Raw genomic sequence first — 18,551 nt, 5'->3', positions numbered from 1 at the left:
CCCTTTCCATCTCTGTCTCTGTGTCTCTCTGTCTCTGCTCTGTGTCTCTGTGTCTCTGTCTCTTCTCTGTGTCTCTGTCTCTCTGTCTCTGCTCTCCCTTTCCATCTCTGTCTCTGTGTCTCCCTGTGTCTGCTCTCTCTCTTTCTGTTTCTCTCTCTTTCTGCTCTGTCTCTGTGTCTGCTCTGTCTCTCTGTGTCTCTCTGTCTCTGTCTCCTTTCACTAATTCTGCTTCCTCCGGAAAACAAAGTGTTTGTCAAAGTGAGGCTGGGGTAAATAGAATAGAGCAGAAGATACTAAAATGCGATCATCTAAATCCCACCCCCCACACACCTTTTGGGGGGATGTGTTTATATTCTGCTCTCTTTAAAAGGAAATGGTTATATTTCTCAGTGAGCACTTCTTTTGGCAGGCAATATGACTAAGATGTGAATGTTTTTGTTAAGATATCCTCCAAAAGAAAGAAAGAAAGAAAGAAAGAAGGAAAGGAAGGAAGGAAGGAAGGAAGGAAGGAAGGAAGGAAGGAAGGAAGGAAGGAAGGAAGGAAGGAAAAGAAAGAAAGAGGAAAATTCTTATCAAACAGTTCTTAGGCAGGTAAAGTAGGATTTTTTTTTTTCCTTTTTCCGCTTCCCTTGAAGGAAGGGTGAGCTTCTGTTGCTGAAGCGCCGCCTAGTGACAAAAGCTTCCCTCTGCGGGCACTCAGCAGTGGCCCCGGGGTGGAGGAGCTTCCTTTCCACCCAATAGAAGGAGCACATGAAGCTTCTGTTGTAAAACATTTTGGTGTAAAACTGCTTTTGGGGAAAAAAAAATACTGCTATAGTAAAAAAAGAAAACAAGAATTTAGCCTAATCATATATTATTTTAAGTTTACAGAGTCTTTCCTTTTAAATACTATTTTACAAAATCAGGTGAAATCAATGAAGATATTAAAAGGTACAAAGTTCCTGTTTGTAAGTTGCAGGGATGAAAAGTACAGCATAGGAAATCATATTGTAATAATTTGTATGGTGACAGACAGTAACTACACTTCTTTTTTTTTTTTTTTTTTAAAGATTTTATTTATTTATTTGAGACAGAGAGAATGAGAGAGAGAGAGCACATGAGAGGGGGGAGGGTCAGAGGGAGAAGCAGGCTCCCTGCCGAGCAGAGAGCCTGATGCGGGACTCGATCCAGGGACTCCAGGATCATGACCTGAGCCGAAGGCAGTCGCTTATCCAACTGAGCCACCCAGGCGCCCTTTTTTTTTTTTTTTTTTTTTTTAAAGATTTTATTTATTTATTTGAGACAGAGAGAATGAGAGAGAGAGAGCACATGAGAGGGGGGAGGGAGTAACTACACTTCTGGTGAACATTTTCTAATGTATATCATATTAAATCACTATGTTATATACCTGAAACTAATATTATGTGTCAACTATACTTCAATTAAAAATAAAAAAAATAATTTTTTAAATTTAGGTTTTTCTAAAAAGTACCAATTAGGACTATTCCCCCCCTCCCCAAATTCTACCAACCAAGGAAGCCTTGCTAGTAATTAATATTGTCCTTTTTTCTTTTGTGGTTTTTAATGGGACAAATGGATTTTTTGAATGAGTCTATTCTACCACCCAGTTATATATGCCAATACTTTAGCCCAACTCATCAGATACTTACATGCATAAACAACAGCAACAAAACTGGTGCTTTGTTGGTGTTTAGTTTCATGAGATCTGGCAGTTAGGGATCAGACCATCATGTTTTAATTCATTCATTTTTGCAAAGCTCTGTACTGAAATGATTCCAGGAGCCTTTCATTCTGTATAAACCATTTTTACAGACTTTCTCAACTAAATAAAAAAGTGCACTGAATTATAATCTCTACTGAGCTGCCCAATTTATGGTATTGTCAGGAAGAACCCCTTGGAGTTCTCCCATCACCAGAAACATTCTGATTGGCTAAATTAATTGTGCTGGTTAAGGCAAAGCAAAGTATGTAAACTGGCTTAGGTGAAAATATACAGTTATATTTGACAAATGGCTTAGGCTCTCCACTTCTTTCCTATAAAATGGGGTGGTTGAACTGGATGGTCTCTGAAGTCTAAAGCTGTATAATTCTGATTGTTACCAAAAAACCAGAAAACAAAAAATGCAGTATTCCTACAAAGAGCTGAAAATAATTCACTAAAAGAGTCACTACGAGCTTCATCATCTGTTTTTGTGCAAGAAGAGGTGATATATTCATCTTAAATAATTTAATTCTCTCCTTTGTAAGTGAACAACTTTCTATTATGAAGGGTCCAAAAGAGATAAGATAGTAACAGTATATTTTAAGCATTATTGGCCAAAGTAACTTTTGCTAGATTTGATTTAGTTTTGTTTCCTTTTTGAGAAAACTATGTTAGCTCATAGAAAGAAAACTAACAAGAGAGGGGAAAGTTGTGTTTAACCCACTTATATTGTAGATCTATGTTGTAAGATGGGCAAATTATTTTTTAAATTTATAAATAGTATAAAGTTCCAAAGTTTCAATTACAATTTTTCTCTCTTCCTGAAAAGGTATAAATTTTATTTGAGATGACTATTAACTACCTTCAAACACTAATAAAATAGATATATATTAACTACATGTTTTTAAATGAAGTATTAGTTCAACCATAATGTTGATTATTTAACAATCTAACTAAGATCCTATTAGAGAGAAAAACTACTACCTTTCATAAAGGATAACTTTATGTGCTATAAAGAAATGTCACTTAATATTTAACTTTCATCAGTTCTGTTATTGTTGCTATTGATATATTATTAGTACACTGGGAATGTACTAGAAAGTATATAAAGCATTTAGGAAGACAAAATTTCTAACAGGACCAATCTTTATGGTGTAAATGTAAACAGTATAATCTCTTATAAGTAATAATGTGTGCATGCTCTCTAGCAGTTTATTCTAGATGAATGAAATACAGCCTTCTACCAAATTCTTTCTCTCCTATGTAGAGGAAGCACATTATTGTAAGGATATATAGGTCATCCACCTCCTTTTCATTTTTTGATACACACTTTTGCATCTGCAAAGCCACACTGCAGTGCAAGTCCAGGAGAGATATGAGAGCCAAAGGTTATGTATGAAGGCTTAAGATGCTCTGTAGCATGACTGATTTACTCCTGCTCAGTTTTCTTATCCCGTAGCCAAGAGAAAGAGGACTATTAATGGGTGGGCTTAAAGGAGCATGGACTTCACTTTGTTCCCTGGAACTGGTTTAGTTATGAAATCCAGCTAGAGAAGAGGCCTTAAAGGTTAGCGACACTTGCCTGCCCCTTAAGGCTCCAATATCACAGTTTTTTGTTTTGTTTAGATTTTTAAAATTATTTATTTGAGAGAGAGACAGAGAGAACATGAGCAGGGGGGAGGGGCAAAGGGAGAGGGCGAAGCAGACTCCCTGCTGAGCAGGGAGCCCATCCTGGGGCCTCAATCCCAGGACACTGAGATCATGACCTGAGCTAAACCAAGAGTTGCTCACTTAACCGACTGAGCCCCTCAGGCTCCCCAGATCTGCCCTTTCTAAGAACCTGGAGGTCCGCGCTGGGTCCTCTGCCTTTGGTCTGAGAGGGAGGTTGTAAGAGCTAAGGCTGGGGGAGGCATGTGTCACCTCCACGAGTCAGCACTCAGCCGAGGGCCCCTCAGCAAGAATGCAGGTAGGGTCAAATGAGTGTGACCAAGGAAATACGCTTTCTTCAGAAAACGAATGCTTGTTATGCTATTTTCTTGTCTGTTGAGCAATGTAGGAAGAAACAATTCCTAACCCCTGGCCAAGAGTCTGAGACAGTGGCCCATCTCCTGCCAATTAGGGTTAGGGAGAAGATGTACAACAGATAATTCCCATGTAGGAGAGGCTGTGGGCAAGGTGCTGTGTCCAAGACAGAAAGGCAGGATTGCAGTGCTATCTTTCATTGAGTAACTCATCCTATTTCACCTTAGACACCAGATCTTGTGGGAATGGCCCCTGATCTCCCTATGCCTTGCATCCCACCCTTCTTCCTATCATGGCACCAACTTCACTTACTCAGTTTAGTTTCTGAACATATCCCAGTTTACTGTTCTGTGTCCGCCATTGGACTACCATATTTTTGTAGCTAGGACCTGCCTCTTGTTTATCATTATATCACCAATGCTTAGTATCATGTAGGGAACATTGTATGTACAAAGTAAATAATTTTGAAAAAATGAATAAGCGTACTATTTTTATGTATTTTTACTGACAGATGCTCATAAGTCATTACTTAAATATTTATTGCATACTTCTTTTTTGAAAACCAATGTTCGTAGAATTACAAAGATAATTTGAGCATGGATTATCCCTTTATAAGGTATATGATCATTCAGTAAAGATATGACTGGTATATTGTTAATACTGAAAGATGGTATCTAGTTGGAGCTATCTCAGAAGATAGCTGTGGGTAACGTAGACTCTGTAGCAGAAGTGATATTTGTAGTGATGGGGGATTGTCATGTTGGGATGAGGCAGAGCATCCTAGACAGAGGGAAATGCATATGCAGCATCCAGGTGGGAACCTCAGAGCCAGTGAGTCTGTTTAGGAAGAACAAACTGTATGAGGTGGGGATGGACATGCTTTGGAGAAACAGCATTACTGGTGTCCACTTTCTTTCAGAAAAGCAGCATATAGAGTGAACATGAACATGGCTGTGGATCACAGATGTTGGCTAAAGTTCTTATTCCCACTCACTGGCCTGTGAACTTGGGCAGGGCAGTGTCTCTGAGCCCAGTTTCTTTATGCCCAGAAAGGAAATGACTTAGTAGTATTACCTCAGGGGCTTTGTGAATATTAAATACAATAATGTATGCTAACCTTTTAGTACAGTGTGTTAAAAAAACGGGTTGAACATTTTTAACTATTACTAAATCTTTCATAGTGTATACTCTCATAAAGTCTTTTTTCTGTATTTCATAATTTCTTACTATATTTCATAAAAAGGAGCATTATCTATATTCTATAGAGTTTCTGGGGCAGCATAATTTTGTAACTCATTCAAAGCTGCATAGAAAATCTATAGTTAGAAAGGGGACTAAAATATTCTAAATTATTAAGTATCCACATACCCAGCGACCAGAGTACTGAGATCTTAGAGCACTGAATGAAGACTCACTTCAGTGAGTGATGGTTTATGCCAGTGTGGGAGGGTTCATGCTGGTGAGTGAGGGTTCATGCCAATGAGTGAGGACTTATACCAGTGAAGGGGGGTTCACACTGGTGTGAGGGCTCAGAGGTGCATGTGAGGGCTTACATCATGAATGAAGGCTCACCCCAGTGAGGGAGGGCTCACCCCAGTGAGGGAGGGCTCACCCCAGTGAGGGAGGGTTCACCCCAGTGAGGGGGGCTTACTCCAGGGAGTGAGGGCTCATCCCAGTGAGTGAGGATTTACATCAGTGAGTGGGCGTTCACAACAGTGTGAGGGCGTGAGGGCTCAGAGCTGCATGTAAGGGCTCACACTGTGAGTGAGGGTTCACCCCGGTGAGTAAGGCTAACCCCAGTGGGGGTTCACACCAGTGAGTGAGGTCTCACCCGAGTGAGGAAGGGCTCACCCGAGTGAGAGAGGGCTACTGCTAGAATGTGAGGCAACACACAATTGCTTCTGGGTGAAGATAATAAGTATGGTTGGCTAGGGATATGAATTCATAAGAGTGATCTATATTTTGCTCACCTCACCCTTACTTATAATCATGGAAACATCTGACTATGACAATAATGCTTCTTCTGATATTTTTGCCATTGTTCTAGTGGTTCTAGTGTAATCCAATAGACAAAGAGGATTCGGGATACTCAGCACCCATCAAAAACAGGCTGATTCCTGGTTCTGACAGAACTTAAGAGTTTCCATGGGCATCAAACAGAAACCGTTCTATCTTCCACTGAGGAGGGGAGAACTCATGCTGAGAACTCTTGATTCACGCACACATTCAGCTGCCGCTGTCCGCATTCCTAGATGTGCGGGCTATGGAGGGGAGGATGTCTGCCCTCGGAGACTCTGCGTTGCTGCCTGTTGGTGAGCCCAGGGAGGAGGGGATCGCATGTGTGCTGAGCTGGGCTGCAGTTGTTCAGGGATGGAGAGGGGAGTCCAGAGGGGAAGGGTACTACTGATGTGCAAACATGGCCCACTGAGGACATCTGGGTGTCGGAGAGGGAACGAGGAGGGAAGGCGCTGTCTTGAGTTCTTAGAACTCATGTCATTGTGTGGATTTGAAATCTGTAACTGATGGGCTGTGGCACAACTTAGCTTACCTTCAGGTACTCAGAAAAGGTCGTTTGATACACACATCTCTTTCCCCCTGTCTACAAACAAATGACCAAAGTCATGGCAATTACAACACCTGTAATGGATCCTTTTCAAATGCTTTAAAGATCTAAAGGAGTCTAAAGGCCAGTAGGTTTTCACCCTCATCCTGCTGTGGACACATGATGTGCCTTCATTGGTTGTCCAGATTTTCCTTTATTTTTGAAGATTACTGAAAAACTGAATGTTGTGATTATGACTCTTGCTCTTATGTATATAATACAATGTGTTATATTGTTGTTACTTCACATGTAACCATTAGTATATATTTACAAAAGCACCCATTAAAAGATATCCGAGTAGGGATAAAAAGGGCCTATTCTAACAGTGTTTCAGCAAAAATTTAAACAATATCTTGTACAGCAGGATTTTGGCAGATGGCAATGGGTGATTATTTTTTCCCCAGAGTAAGAACATTTGAGTTTGAGAAGAGATCCCATCTTTAAAAAGGGCACTTTATTTTTGTGTCCCTAAATTGCTATGACTTTACTAAGATCAAAATATATTTTAACTGCCTTGCACGTTTTATTTTCTCTTCTTTCTTTCTTCTTCTTCTTCTTTTTTTTTTTTTGAAAGGGATAGAGAAGGGGGGCATAGAAGGAGAGAGAGAATCTTAAGCAGGCTCCATGCCCAGCACAGAGCCTGATGCAGGACTCAATCCCACAACCCTGAGATCATGACCTGAGCTGAAATCAAGAGTCAGACACCCAATTCACTGAGCCACCCAGGCGCCCCCTGCCTTGCACATTTTAATAATTGATATTATATTGTTTTTATATTATAAAATAAAATCCAAAAATATATATAGCAGAAAGTAAGTATAGCTTTCATTATTCAGAATCTTGGATATTTGATGTTCTTCAGATAGGGCCCTTACTAAATGTTATCAAATGTTATCAATAACCATGATGTTAATGAGGATATAACCAATCTAATGAAGGTCTGGGTTGAAATAGTCATTTCTGGAATAGATTGGTATCATTTTAAGACATTTCTAGTTGAAGTGTTAGCTATACACAGTTTCAAGGGATCTTTTTTGCTAAAATTAACAGATAGATGCTAAAGTGGTTGGCAGTTCTTCTTACTTCCTATGACTGTGTTATTACTCAAGTCCTGATGAACATTTCTGACAAGGAGTTTCATGGACACATCACAATATGAAGAAATTCCATTTTTATTGTCAACACGCTGAAATCACTCTGGAATATAGTGGATATAAATTTAAATCAATCCCAAAGCTTTCACTGGGCCCAGCTGTTTTCTAATATAATTTGTATGTACAAGAAGTAAAAGAGCTCTTTACATTTTTGACTTTTATTTGAACCCTTACATTTAGCAGGTTTGTGAAAGAATAGTCCCATATGTAGGGGGTTGGTAATTATAATTTCCTCCATCTTTTAAAATGCATTTAATTTTGATAAACTGAGATATACTATAGCAATATCTACTCTACAAAAGGCAAAAACATTTAGATGAAAAATAAAAAATGGAATCAATCATTCAGATGCTTCCAAATGTTTGGCACTGTAGAAATTCCCTCTGAATGACTGGCTCAATTTTTTATAAAGTATTTTTGCAGTGCTGACCCTAAGAATATGCTTGTAATTACTAATGTATATCCCTGAGAATATGGGTGAAATTTAAGTTGAAATGAATCTTAAATATGCTAAGGATGTTTGTTATTTAAAGAATCTGTGGTTAATTTATATTTAAAGCAAATAAGCACTTCATAAGGAAAATTCATTTTTTTCCTTCATTTTTGGTAAATTTAAATTTATGTCACTGTAGAGATAGATTTTTAAAATACCTGTGGATATTTTAGAATTATTTTGGTTATTTATTTTCATTTTTATAGTAGTTATTTTAAAACTAATATTAAAGTTATAATAAGCTGCATAAGAACATTGTGATATTTGTAGATGAACAACGATGTTGTGTTTATTGCTGTGGAATTCTGCATTTCCAAGCCTCATTACCACCACGCAAACTCTAGCTAGACTAAAGCTAGGACTTTGGGGAGTGAGGGCAAGGGGTTTTGGAAAAATATGTAAAAGTCTACTGTAACTCTTGATGTTGCTCAAGCAAGATGTATCCTTCCCATCATCATCATCATCACTTCCTATAAAATCTTCTCTAAAGGAGAGACTACTTCTACATTAGGTACACATTCCGTATGCATACACTGTTCTTCCCAAAAAATGTTGACTTGTATCAGATCAAATAAACGAGTCTCAAAGAGATCTAAACCAACACACACACACACACACACACACACACACACACACCCTGATGCTGTTTACGTTCTGCATGGGGCTTAGGGACTGCTCGCCTCCTAAACTCCACTCCTGCGTGAGGTGGGGGCTGCTCGTGAGGCCATTTGGGACCTTGCTTCCCCCAAATCGTGGGCCAGCTTGGCACCCTCTGGGAACTGTTAGAAACGCAAAGTACAGACCCCCAACCCCACTCACCTAGAGATTCCGAGGCTGCACTTTACTAAGATCTTGTTCCCATTAAAGGTTAGAAGCACTGATTTACATAATTTTAAATACATTAGATGATGTTAAATAATGTCCATTGATTTCTAGGTATGGTAAAGATCCTCACCAACTCCCCTCCCCCCTGTCCAATGCAAATATAATATGTTTTTTTTTGTTTTTTTTCTTCTCCATTGGTTCCCCTGGAAATTCCACAACACACATGGCTTGATCTTCCATTCAGTATAGATAATGTCACCTGACCTTTCACCCTATACACATTTTATTCCCTCAGTCTCCTCCCACTTCTGCATCTGGGCCTCTACTTTTTATTTTCAAGGTTGACAAGTCATACCACCAATGAGAATATCATGTTTGGGCTCTAGCTGACCTAGTTGAGAATGAATGATTTAGAGATGATTTTTATAATAAGTTACAGAAAACTCAAAAGTAGCTTAAAAGTGTGTATGGAAATACACACACACCCACAGTGTCACGATATGTATACCCATGCCTGCGCAGCCCCCCCCCACACACAGTTAGGGTGCTGGCTTCAGGGGTTCATCGGTGGCTGAAGGATCATAGGGCCAGCACCTCTGTTGTTCCTTTGGACGTTTCGTCACGGTCGCAGGTTGGCTGCCTCAGACTGAGGGTTTTTTCTCCCCATGATCAGGTGGAGAGAGTCTTCTGTACGACTGGGGTTCATTGTGAGCTTTAGTGCTGTTCCTCTTCCTCCTCTGCCATGTACTTTGGGTGTGCTGAGAGGGCAGTGAGTTTTGTCTTTTAAGCTAATGGGTTAGTGGAGTGGCTGAGCTGTAGGGTCCTCAGGAGGATTTTGACTGAAAGCCATGTGCAGGTGAGAATTTGGTAAAGTACTGAAGAGGAATGTGTGGGTGCCTGGTGGTCAATAGGGGACACTATGCTGGAGGCAGCTGTTTCCTTACTCTCTTACTTATCATTAGAATAAGGAGGGAAGAGTTTGATGATATGATTATTTCCCAAGTTATGGACAGGTTATAGGGAGACCACATGGCTATTGCAGTCCCAGGAGCTTCTCCCACCTCCAGACCAAAAGGCTGAAGGTGAGAACAGTGAGGAGGGTATGACCTTCAGTGGGGGGCAGATCACCTTGAGGGGACTTCACAGGGAAGGAGCAGAGGGACGGTAACCAACCCAACCTTCCCTCCTTCTGATGTTCTGTTGGGCTTCCCACTGGCTGGACCTCACTGGAAGCTGGAAGGAAGGGATCACAAGGAGGATTATATTTACTCCACTGGAGCAGACCGAGGGAGAAAAGTTTGCAGAGCCTATCGGAAGGTCACACAGAAGTTGTTTGGTGCACCTGCTTCATGCACATTCTCCTGTGCCTCTTACTAACTGACACCCAGCTGTGAGCAGCTACACACGTTATTTCTGATGCCCCAAGAACAAGCCAAGTTGAAGCCATTAAAGGAAAAGTGAAATCCAGGACATCAGAAGCAGGAGAGCAGTGGGGCTGTGGGCTTGCCATTTGAGTGGTGGGTGCCCAACCATGCTTGTTTATGCAAAAATGCTTCCCCACCCACTGGCCTTCCTGGTCCATGCAACCAGACTTAGCCCTATCAGAGATCAATGTGTCAGAAAACCAACCTGCCTGCCAGTCAATGAACTGTGGTGACCTGGGGCTGCTACTGTGAATAGGAATCTAGGTTATTCCCTGTATAGATGACAGTTTACTCTTGCCTTTCATGTCTTTCATCGAGAACTGAAGCGTCTCCATTTTCAGACACGTCTTCGTGTGAAAATCTTCCTTTGTTACTCTTGATTTTGAGTGACTTGATCAATCACAGAATGTAGCATTGAACTAGTGCCCATGTTTCAAGTGCTCTAAGGAGCTCCATGATTTACAGGGAAGTCTGCACCGTCTGATATTAGGTCCCTAACCCTTGCTTAATTTAGAACAACTCTGCTTTCATTTTTAAATTGGGCTTCTGCTTAATTTTACACCTGGCAAAAATTTAGAAGTTTCACTGCTTCATAAAAGTTGAAAATTACTGATCTATTCTCATGCTCTCCCTTTGTAGGCTTTATTCGGAGAGGTTAAGTTTCTTAAGATCGCACACCTTATTAAGTAGCAGAATCGAAGCCAAGATTCAAGGCATTTGATGTGTGCCCCTGTACTCCTTCCACTAGGCTCCAGAGTTTCTTTTGCTAATTTTTATTTATTTTTTATTTATTTATTTATTTATTAAAGATTTTATTTATTTATTTGAGAGAGAGAGAATGAGAGACAGAGAGCACGAGAGGGAAGAGGGTCAGAGGGAGAAGCAGACCCCCTGCCGAGCAGGGAGCCCGATGCGAGACTCGATCCAGGGACTCCAGGATCATGACCTGAGCCGAAGGCAGTCGCCCAACCAACTGAGCCACCCAGGCACCCCTCTTTTGCTAATTTTTAAAGGTAGCTGTGTAAATAGGCTCATTTTATAGAAAGAACAAGAATTGGGTATCTGAGTGGTTAACAGTGTTCCTGGGGGACCAACTGCATAAAAGATGGATGAGGGGCCATGCCTCCTACGGAAGTCGCACAAGGCGAAGGTGACAGCCCAACCGCTCTGGATGAGCTGTCACTGGCCTGACCGGGGCTCCGGAGACCCAGCCTCAAGAGCAAATTTGCCCAAGGCCCCCGTGCTTACTGGAGGTCAGTTGTCACTGACATTCAGTGAAATGAATGAATTTTCAAGCTGAGGTTGCCTGGGAAATCTCAGTGCCCATTAGTGGCCAACAAAAATTAATCTGTCTTACATGTATTTGGTATTTTATTTTTTTATTTTATTTTATTTTATTTTATTTTATTTTATTTTATTTCATTTTATTTCTTAGTGTAATTTATGAAAAATGCTTTGGTCCTGTGTGGCCCAGTCCTGCCCAGACAGAGTAAGTGATCAGGTGAGAATCCATGCTGTGAATTGTCAAGATAAATTTATTCAACAAGTATATCAACCATGATGCTACCTGTTTTTAAAGCAGAGTGCTCTGATCCCTTAGACTCCCTTTGTTGCTATGGTAACCACTCTATTAATTTATCCTCCCTGTTAAATGGAGCTTTAATTAGCATTCAATTTCAGTCTTTCTGCTGGCCATGAGGATTCAGTCTGGGGTTTTATAGCCAGCCATCCCCCTGCTTAGCATTTTTCCCTTCCTGATTCTTTTTTTCTTTTTTTAACAGATAAACAGTTATTGTGCTAACTTTCACTAATAATATATCTAAAAGTACAGCATGATACAGTATTTCTTTTTGCTTTTCACTGTAAAAAAAAAAAAACCACAATTTGTGTTTATATAGAACAAATCAGGATTCTCCTTCCTGCTCTCCTTGTCTCCTAAATAGTTTGGAAAGTCCCTGATTGTTTTGACACATTTCATATAAACTGAGAGGCAGATACAGCTCTCTTGCTCTCTGTCTCTGGCTCTCTCTCTGTTGCTCTCTCTAGTATAAACTCCTGAATCTTTTGTACATTTTTAAATAAAACAGCTCCTTTATTTTGCCTAAGGGTTTCTACTGAAAGCTTCTTGCTTATCCAGAGATCAGTATTTTTCTTTGGCAGGCAGTCACTCAGAGTCTGATTGGAAGTCCATGTTGAATGAGATTGACCATTTAATTGAAGAATATGTCTATCTGATGTAAAAGATTTTCCTCTACTAGAGGCTAAAACGTCTCCTTAAATAATTCCATAAAAATTTCAAAATAATAAAATGAAAAGTGCATTAATTACTTTAAGCTAATAGTTGTCTTGATGTAATTCCATGGGTTTGACGAAGTGAAGTGGTTCCCTGGGGAACATGATGGTACTCACCGGTCTAGGCATGAGGCATTGCTGTACTTCCCAGTTTATTGCAGATAGTCGGTAGTTATAGGAAGCAATTTGTTCTCAACAAAAATGTTAGCCTCCTTCCCCAAAATGAGAGAATGAAATGCTTCTCTTAAAGTGGATCAGAAATGGGCAGTGTTAGTCTTAAGAATTGATCAGCAGTTACAGTGTCAGTTCAAGTGTGGAACTCTCAAGCCTGTGACGTAAAATCTCTACCTAGACGATGAGTTGCATGACTGTACTAAGGACTGCATGTGTAAACTATGACCTCTGTATTCTCAAGTGACTGCCTTCCTGAGTTCTCGGGAAGAGAACTGGCCGCACTGATTGCTTAGCCTCTGTGCTTGCATACTTTTAATTCAGTGCTCATAGTTATTAACGGCCTCAAGTTATTACAAACAGGAAAGTAAATATGCCTCCAAAAAGATATTTTTTAAAAATTCTTTACATTTTTATCGAAGTTCTAACCCCCCAAACGGTTCAGCTTTATTTCCTTCAATTCTGCTGAGGGAATGGCCAGTCTTGTTGGGAAAGGGATACCTTTTGCCATAACTTAGTAACAAATAGTTACTATAATTTATTGGGATGATTTTTTTCTTAGCTTTCCCTAACGCACATGTAATCTTATGGCTGGTGGCTGGGTATTTGATGATGCATTTCTGGCTGTGAATATGGATGAAATTCTACTAGAGAACTAGGTTCCTTGTAAGAACGCAGTGATTGAAGTGTTGAAAGCGTTTCAATAGTACGATGTGGCTCATGATCTCTGCAAAGTGGGGAAGATTTAACTGGATGTAATTTTAGATTCCTGCGGCAGATCTTTACTGCTTACTGTTGTGGGGCATCTTGGAACCCCTCCCTCTGTCTCCTGCATGTCAGTAAGACCCCGAAGACCCACCTGGGGAGGGCAGGTGAGACACTTCATGCTTGCAGGTGGCGGCGTTACCTTTTAAAGGAGCCTGCTTGATGCACAGCTTACAGCCTGAGTCTGGCTGTCTTGGAGATACTTCTACAATTTTACACATTTTGATGAGTTACTTTTCTGCTTCAACTAATTACAGTCTATTCTCTTGTTTGTAAACAGGAACAAAGAATGGTATTTTTTAATGTAAAGCTGTTAACAAGTATTTATAGAATGCCTTTTACACAGAACGTTGGAACTTATGAAAATGTGCTCTGAAAACCATTAGTGTCAGATAAATGGGCTTGGACAGGGACCGACTGAAGGTCTGAGCAGAGAGATTCCCCTTTACCCTCTCCTGCCTCGTCCACAGCCTGCAGCAGTGCACGGTTCCTGTGCAGAATGGCCCGGTGGCTCTTCTAGCAAGGAAAGGGATGAGGCATGCAGGGGGACAAGAGCAGCAAGTGGAGGTGCCAGCTCCATCCTGAAGTCTACCTCCGTTTGGCTGCCTTCACCTGACAGCCCTGAACAGAGGACAAAGCTGCCGTGGCCAGGGAACCTGGGCTTCCACTAAGCCAGTCTGGCTCTGTGACTGATGCAGGAGGTGTGCCTAGATTCAGACAATGAATACAAAGTGTTGCAGCTAGACAATGATTACATAGGCCTGGGTGTAACAGGTGCAAGAAGGGACCTCTCGGCAGAGGAGGCCTGGTTCCCTGGCCCCGTTAGGGGCTGAACCCCACTGTTGTTCCATGGTCCCGAACACTCACAGGTGTGGGCTGCAAGCCCACAGCCGCTCTAAGCTAGAGACAGACGCTTCTTCATTCAACAGACATTTATTGAGTGCCCTGTTCTGGGGGCTGGAAATACAGCAATGAATCAATGGAGCTCGCATGCAAGTGAGAGGAGAATGGTGATAAACAGGTAAATAAAATAATGTGTCAGATGATGAAATGCTGTGAGCACAGAAACGGAGGAGTGTGTGCAAGTTGATGGGGTCATGGGGTCTCCCATACAGCTCCATGCGGTAAGTGTTGTGATTATCCGCACTCAGAGACATGGAAATCCAGTCCTGAGCCTTAACGTCCTCCACGATGCATTAAGAAGCCAGTGACACGGGCGCCTGGGTGGCTCAGACGGTTAAGCGTCTGCCTTCGGCTCAGGTCATGATCCCAGGGTCCTGGGATCGAGTCCCGCATCAGGCTCCCTGCTCCTTGGGAGCCTGCTTCTCCCTCTGCTTCTCTCTCTCTCTCTCTCTGTCTCTCATGAATAAATAAATAAAATCTTTAAAAATAAATTAATTAATTAAAAAAAAAAAAGAAGCCAGTGACAGAACCGAAACTGGACCCCATGAGTCTAATAGGAGCTTTAGCGCTTGAGATTACCAAATGACGCAATATGCAGTGACTTTGTCGAGGAAGATTTCTCGGAGAGCGATGGGACACACGGTCATGCTGTGTCGCCCCTGGATCTGGAAGTGAGTTTTTGTGTGGAGACAATTTGTGCTGAGTCAGCTCACGGACGTCCCGTGGCTCTGGCATCCACACCGTCAGCTGCATCACTTTTCTGACCAGAGGACAACACAGATCTTTTGTGCTTGTAAAACATCTGGAATTGAATTCTGGTGGAAAGAACGTACATTTAGGCCATATTCAGTATGGGGTTTGTCAGCCAGTCGGCTGTTTGAGCCTCTGCTGGTCCTAGGAGAGTTTTTACTGAAAGTAGCCTTTCATGAGGTTCAAAAATAACTAACGATCCACCACTTAAATGAGTTTGGAGCAAACAGAAAGATTACAAAGTAATGCTGAGGCCCAGGGTCAGGAGGAGGAAGACAGCGCGTTTCTGTTCATCTGGGCAGGAGCCCTGAGTGACCCCCTGCCTCCTCTGTTGCCGGGTTCAGGGGAGCGAGCCTTCCGGCTGTGATTTCACTAGGCCATAGCCAGGCTGGCCCCTGCTTCTCCCTCAACTTCTCTGTTCACCCTGAGGGGTGTCCAGAGGCGTGGTCTGCTGGCTGGAGAAGGCCACACGTATTCTCAGCTTTGGTGGCACGTGTCTATTCCTCGGACTGAAAACACAGTGAGGGGCTAGTCTGCAGCCTGGGAGCCCGGCCTTGCAGGAGCAGGATGCCCTGGCCCCTTCTGCCCCTTCTCTGATACTTCGGCTGCTAATGCTGCCCCAGGATGTCACTTTGGTTTCAGTTTTCAGCTTTTATTCCTAAGTGCATTTGTTTAAATTTGCTTAATTTTTCCTCTTGTGTTTTATGAAAAGATTGTCTTTGAACTGAGGGGAGGAGAAAGAAGGACAAATAGTTATTTTTGCACGTAAAACTAAGGTCATCCAGTGCCCCCAGTAGTGAACTTTATTGTAAGTGTCTGCCCCAGGCATCCTGTGTGGGTGCTGCCGTCCACATGGCAGAAGATGATGCCCTCCCGCTCCTGCTGGACTCACTGAGACGGTAGGAGCTTTGCTTCCCAGGTCAGTAATCCCTGAAGAGTGGGGCAACTCTTTGGGGTGTGCTGGGGCAGGTCAAAAACATCAGAGCACCTCTCTGTACATGTTTCTGGCTCAGCACACCTCACCTGCAGCTGTAGGTGGGCTTACAAAGGACAGAGTGTTTCGGTTCAGCTGTGCACATGTGTATCCTCAGGCAAGTCCCCACAGCTTAGGGTTGCTTGGTGAAAACATCAGATGAGAGCCTGCCGGTTTTTCATTCTAGACTGTGAGCATGTTAAGAGCAAGAACATATCAGGCGCCTGGGTGGCTCAGTTGGTTAAGCGACTGCCTTCGGCTCAGGTCGTGATCCTGGAGTCCTGGGATCGAGTCCCACATTGGGCTCCCGGCTCAGCGGGGAGCCTGCTTCTCCCTCTGACCCCATCCCCTCTCATGCTGTTTCTCTCTCTCTCTCTCTCTCTCTCAAATAAATAAATAAATAATTAAAAAAAAAAAAGCTATGCATTTAAAAAAAAGAGCAAGAACATATCTGTTTTGTTTTCTATAGACTACTCCATGTTTAGCTGAATATTTGAACATAGGAGACACTCCATAAATGTTTCTGAGTGATTGAATCAATAAATACCTTTCCTCAGTTTAACCACCAAGAGTGAAAATTTTTAGACTTTTAATTCTTTTCAAATCAAAACCACTTACATAGGTGATATTGAAAGTGCTATCCTGATTTAATAAAAATGGCTATTTAAATAGAGTCATGACGGTTATCACAGAAAGGTTATTCAAATTGGCCTAATTAATCAAAACAGCATTTAGTATTTGAAGAGGAAGACTGGGACTACCAGCAAGTGCTTATGCAAAAGATGCTATATGCCCCAATTTTTGTATTTGTCACAGGGGACCAGACAATGTACCCTGCACCAACACTGAATGAATGCTGAGCATCTAGATTATGCTCATACTATCAATATTACCTAATAGAGTTCAAATGGATTTTTGGCTCATTGCTGAGCAGATATTTACAGAGTGCGAATGGTTAGTGCTCAAGGAATAGGTCCCTTTACCACTCACCCTAGTCTGAGAGTATCATAGGAAACTTAAATCCAGCTTGGCTGAGGAAAGCCTGGATGGTTTTTTTTTTTTTTTTGAAAGAGAGACAGAGCTAGAGATCAAGAGCAGGGTGGGAGGGGCAGAGGGAGAGAGAGAATCTCAAGCAGACTCCATGCCCAGGGCAGAGCCTGAGACTGGGCTTAATCCCAGGACCCTGAGATCATGACCTGAGCCAAAATCAAGAGTTGGACACCTAACCAACTGAGCCACCCAGGCGCCCCAAGCCCTGGATGTTCTTGAACCACCCATCTCGGGTCTGAAAAGATTGAAGGAATAGCGAACAGTGAATGCGTTCAGCTGAGCACATCTCTTAAGTGTGGTGGGATGGAGCCGGAGCGTGAAGGGAGAGACAAGGTCCATGTTTTCAGAGCTGGCTGGTCTCAGGTGCGGGCAGCCGCGGGGGCAGGGGTCGCCACACTCAGGCCCAGGTGTGGGTCCCAGGGCCACTAATTAGTTTCTGACCCTGACCAGCGGCTTGCCCTCTTTGGCTTCTGTGCCTCTCAAGAAAGTGAAATTGGAACATCTCTTAGGACCCATTCAACAGTGCAGGCTGATGACTCACCACTCACTCATGTAAATGGCATTTTTCACTTTTCAACTAAATGACCTTCTGTTGTAGTCAGACCTGTCAGCCCGCACAAGAGGGGAGGGTTCGAGGCTTTAGTTTATTGACCTCTTTTCTGTGATGGAACAGAAGCGGGTCTGTTGCTGTCAGCCCTGCTGTAGGGGGCCCCGGGGGCCATTCCGACGGTCAACCCGGACCCCTGCCTGTCCGGTGGGGACATCCAGGCCTAGGTGTGCACGTGGGAAGGTGAGAAGGGCCTGTGCGGGGGGTGCTGGGCCTGCGCCACCTTCTGCTCCCTGACCCAACAGGGCGACACACAGCATCCCGAGGCACTTCTGCTTGGCCTCCGTCCCGTGTACGGGGCTGAGAGCCGCCCCAGGAATGTTCACTGAGTCGGGCTGCAGCGAACCGTGCCGGATGGGCACCTGAACCCGGGTCAGCGGAGGGGAACTCGTCTCTGTCATTCTGACAAAACGTTTTCTTATCTTTATGAAAAAAATTCTTTTTGGCTTTTTATCCTCTAAGATTCAAGTTTCCTACTGCTTTGCAACTTGTCAGCTTTGTTTTAGAAGAGATAAGCCCCCAGGTTGGAATCTAAGTCATGGCTGCAAGAGCGATAATCTGAGGAGAAAAGGGCTAAGAAACCTAAGTTTTATATTGTTTTCAGAGAAGAATAGAACCAGATACCTGTAGAATCTGCTGTCAGCCAGGAGAAGGAGCCTGCTTCCAGGAGCGGGTGTAATGCAGGACGGGCCCTCCCCGACTTTCCAAGTTGCCGTGTCCTGTTAGGCATACTCCCCCAGTTTGCTGGCCCCGGGGTAAATCAGTGAGAATGCAGGTGGCCGATAGTAAGGGTGGGGTGGCCCTGTGCCTGGCACTCT

General features: G+C 42.6%; 1 long non-coding RNA gene across 12 annotated transcripts in view; it reads left to right on the top strand.

Moving 5' to 3' along the window:
* Window positions 1–18,551, top strand: part of LOC123850784 (uncharacterized) — a 71,811-nt gene that overhangs the window by 1,868 nt on the left and 51,392 nt on the right. Inside the window, exon 2 of one of the 12 annotated variants that reach the window (XR_010405428.1) lies at window positions 5,772–6,036. The exons of the other annotated variants lie outside the window; for them this stretch is intronic. This is a non-coding gene — a long non-coding RNA (uncharacterized LOC123850784). The remainder of the gene's footprint in view (window positions 1–5,771; window positions 6,037–18,551) is intronic. 12 annotated transcript variants of the gene reach the window in all.

Source organism: Mirounga angustirostris, unplaced genomic scaffold, assembly GCF_029215605.1.
Source record: "Mirounga angustirostris isolate CCGP_5_RB_7025 unplaced genomic scaffold, mMirAng1.0.hap1 SCAF_10, whole genome shotgun sequence".
Taxonomy (NCBI): domain Eukaryota; kingdom Metazoa; phylum Chordata; class Mammalia; order Carnivora; family Phocidae; genus Mirounga; species Mirounga angustirostris.
Note: the sequence above shows the minus strand (reverse complement) of the source record. Positions and strands in the feature narration are given on the sequence as shown.